Source organism: Lepeophtheirus salmonis, chromosome 2, assembly GCF_016086655.4.
Source record: "Lepeophtheirus salmonis chromosome 2, UVic_Lsal_1.4, whole genome shotgun sequence".
Classification (NCBI taxonomy): Eukaryota; Metazoa; Arthropoda; class Copepoda; order Siphonostomatoida; family Caligidae; genus Lepeophtheirus; species Lepeophtheirus salmonis.
In genome coordinates, this window is record NC_052132.2 from 35602942 (window position 1) to 35607772 (window position 4831).

Below are 4831 nucleotides of genomic sequence, written 5' to 3' on the forward strand. Positions count from 1 at the left end.
TTGTGTTGGGCACATTTAAGCATATATGTATATATATGCTTAAAGATGGGATCTATAGCCTTATTGAGTTTTTAATAATATTATTTATATATTTGTTGATAAATTGAATTGTCAGAGAGAGAACGTGTCAAAACTGATTATGAGGATTCTTGTTGAGTTGTTAATGGAAATAATGACAGCATGGGCTTACATACCTATTTTGTGCATTAGCAAGGGAATAAAAGATCCCTGCTATGTGCAAAATATTCATATACGTAGGGGGGACAGGAGACAATTGCAACTATGTAGTATTGGAACGATACCAATATTTTCTATCCAATACAAAGAAATTGTCGGTATTTAGATACTTTTCCCTTCAAAAATATTGATTAAGGTAATTCATATGAACTAACAGGAATTTTGTTACGTGCAGGAAAAGAGGGCTCGCTCAGAATTTTTGTATCTACATATATAAATAAAACAAAGTTTGGCGATAGGTTATTTATATTAATATCATTTGTTTGCTTCATTCAATCTACAGGGTCTTGCAGATAAATTGGGACTGAATTTAACTGCTTTTAGATCAAAGGAGGATGAAAGTAGAAAAAAAGTGTAATGATTCAATTTATTCTTTATTTTATTGACAATAATGTTATTTAATGTCATCCCCATTTTTGGCAACTCTTCTCTCGATTCTTCGCCTGAAGGCCTTGCACACCTTGACAACTTCCACGGTATCAATAAACACCCAGTGCTTGGTAATAAAGATTATTTAGGGCCTTGATGCTGCTGTGGCTGGTAGCACAAACCTGTCTCTCTAACTTCCCTCAAGAAGGGGGCTCATAGCAGGGTAGGTAGGGGCCAGGTTTTGTGGCATCAAAAAGGGATTTTATTGCTGTTAAGAAGGTCATGAGTATCTTAGCCATGTGTGCAGGAGCACAGTCTTGCTGAAACATGAACTGGATTCCATTGGCCTCCTTGATTCTACAGGGAATGACAATAGTCTTCAAAACCACAAAATATCTATCTGACCTGACCTGCTCCTTCGAGTTATAGAATAACGGGGGCATCACTGACCTGTCGCTCTCCAGGACGCCCAAGTTCATAATGGATGCGTAAACTTGGTGTTGAAGATGTGAGGAATGGGGACTTATCATACCAGTCCTTGTAGACCCGGTAAACAGTAGACTTAAGATAGCCAGTCACCTTCATTATAGCAAGAGGTTTGTTCCCTGCGTCAGTGAGTTCGAAAATTGTTGACCTTATTCGCTGCTCCATCGTGACTTATTGTCTGATCACATTCAAAACGAACTCAATCAAAAGATAATATCATAATCTCTCAAATAGTACATTAGAACGATATATACATGCTCTCTTTATTGATGTGGATACAGTTAAAGTCAGTCCCAATTTATGAGCAAGACCCTGTAAAAGTATCTTCCATAAATGAAATTAGGGCTTTTTATAATGTTGCCATGAGATACAATTTGAGTATTCGGCGAGTTGATTCAATTTTATTGAATTGAGTGAAACATCTTTGGAAAAAAAAATATGAAAAAAATATAAAAAGTGTTTCAGGAGTAACATTGACTCAACTTAAGAGCCGTCTAGCGAGTAAAAAATCATTTATGTATGGATGAAAAACAGTCATTATTAGTGTATCTTAAATATGAGTTGATTAACTACTAGCGATTGTTGCTAAACTTCATCCAGGTAGCGCTCTAGAGACTAAATACTCCCTTACACATCATTTTTTTTTCTCAAGCTATTATTATTATTATTTCATTGTATAGGCGAGAACATCCAAGAATTACGTGTGAGTGTGCCCATGAAAAAGAAAGAGTAACGCTGAGGATTTGTTCGTGAGATATATTCAATATTATTATAACAAAGTTTGTATTTTCGTCGAAGCCTAATAACTCCGGGATACTACCCCCTACTACTACCAGTTATTCTTTATAATTACATGTTAATTGGTCAGAATAAGATCACGAAGAGGGTTATTAGAGTGAATTTCTCCAATTTATTATCCTGATCACTGATCTATAATAATTATAAATCTTATGATATCTTAATTTGATGTTGTATATACAATATACATATACCGGCCAACTGTTATTATTTAATCATCTCTATTATGCAAATTTTGAGAGGTTAAAAGTTATTTTTCTATTATTTTTCTATGGACAATATAGTAGTAATTATAATTACCTGTCGATTGCTAAGAAAAACATTGTCCTAGTCACCACCATGAGCACACAATACCAGAAGAGGGTTGAGATAGCAGCGCTCTACCTCGCGGGGCTGTCCTAGAAGGCCATCTGGCAGCAGACTGAGCCCTCAAGAAAGACAATTTACAATGTAATCCATGCATGGAGTGCTTTTTATGCCCTTTAGGACAATTTTTTCCTAAGCATTAAAAAAATATTGTCAAAAAATATTATTCATTATTTTATTTTATTTTTTAATTAGAAGACATATTTAGAAATGTTGTATTAAAGTTTGGGGAGTCTAAGGAATACTCCATTGGGATTATTGAGGGGAGGGGGAGAGGAGTTTTGTAATTGTCTCCCCTACATATATGTATAAATAATAATAAAATGGTTGAAAACAGTTGAAAATGATTTTTTTTTTCCAAAGGTAGATTTCTCGTCCACCTTTCAACACAAATAATAATTAATAATTATCGTCGTTATTTTTATACATAGGTATGGTTTTGATGATTTTTTTTTTTTTTTGCAGATACCTGGGACCAATGCATTTTAATGTCCTTATTTGCAAAGTGTACATAAATATATTCGATGAAAAAAGTTAATTAATTCACTTAAATCTATGAAAAAAATTAACATAATTATTTAGAGATTATGGACGACAATCTTAAAGAGTTGATCTATCATACGAACGTGTAAGTCAAAAAGCTAAAAAAAAGCAATCTTAGAGTTGACTAAATGCAACTTTACAAGTTCTTTTGTTATGGTCTAGTAATGCTTAGTACTTAAAATAGAGCTTTTTGTCGTGACATCATTATACTAGAAGTCAGCTATTTTGTAGTAGGTAAATACAATCCAGTTTTATTTGAATTTAGACATATGTTTCCATGACACGATAGGTGTGTTTCATTGTTAACCTTGCGTTAGTGAACGGGTCAGCCTCTTTGCCATTGTGGTCTCGCTGAGAAGCTGTCGCGTTTGTAGACGATACAACTTTATCTCAGATCCTCTCTAACCACCCTACGCATAGTTTCTTGAGACATACCATCCTCATTAAGCCATTTTTCAGATAGAGCGCTACTTTTTGGGGATTATCGTCTACCTCGTTGTCTCTATCAACCTCAGAGTCATCGTGGACCTTCTAAGCCTGTCATCGAATCTCCCGGTCTCCCTGCACTGCTTGATAGATCCATGATTTGGACACATTAGCCCCTTTCAAGGCCTTTGTAATGACCCTACAGCTCTTCCCTTCCATATGAAGCAAAATGATGGCTCGCTTCTGGTTCATGATGTCGTCGTTAGATACTCAAAAGCACGTTTTAGAACAAAGTTTGTCAAACAACAAACAAAGATAAAAGTTGAATGAATCATATGCAACAACCAGAATTAAAAAATATACACACATCTAGGATAAACATTAAGTTGCTGTCCTAAGACTTATGGCTCACTCCATAAACGTACTTGTACGAAAAGTAATTTTGAGCAAATTGTAACTTGTACAAGTTAGAATCATAAAATGAGATGAAGCATTTTGAATGAAAAATTCAAAGTACATGTAATTAGGATAATGTAACAATTAGTTTGATATATTAATCATATGATTTTTTTTTATAATTCCCATGAGCATAACTAATTAATAAGTATTCTGTGGCACATTATGCTATTCAAATACTCATAATTATATTACTCGTAAATACTACATTAAAAATAAGCAATTTCAATAGATCACAATGAAATAATGGCATCAATGTATATATAGTTTTTAACTTAAATGGTAGGTGTTATATATAATTAAATAAGACATAATAATAAAAAGAAATTGCAACTTGTACAATTTGCATGTTAAAGATACAAAAAATTGTACAAACTCGCAAATTGTATAAAATAAGCCTACATTTACCAAGTCTAAATTTAATTGTGATCAGATTTCTTCAAATGCTTTTTCTTAATCGATGTAGAATGATGCATCGCAATTCAAAAGTTCCTCAAATAATAAATAATCAACATTTATTGTTCTAGGTTCACACAAAAAAAAAAAAATATTTTATTAAGGAATTAAACGTATTCCTTTCAGCTGATAAGTAAAAAAATGTTTTCTTGTGGGAGGAGTGGACCTTGACCCCAGTCCATACTACTAATACCAAAACCCATAAATATAAATAAAAGAAGATCATTTTTGCTTTGTACTAGAAAATTTAATCATTATTTTTTTATTAAAAAAAATAATTTTCTATAAATAGCTACTACGGATTTATCAATTTTTTTCCAAAAAGTTTAACATTTGAAATTTTTTTCCAAAACATTTAAATTTTTTGTAAATAGGATCTTTGAACTTTTTCAAAAAAATCAAAAAGCCCCACCCCAAAAAAAAAAAACCTGCATACACCCCTAGGATTAAATTTACATACACACCCGGTATTCTGTGACTCATACGACGTTAGTATTATGTATTTTGTTATAGACACACAAAACATTTCTGCCTTTGACCATAAGCACTTTGCTTCTGGCCTTGCCTCATCTTAATCTCATTCAAATAATAATAATAGCAACAATGTGCGGTGCAAAATTATTTACTAAAAAAATGTTTTAACATTTTTTTTTTTTATAACGAGTAGTTATTATTGTGTAATTAGGAGCGTACT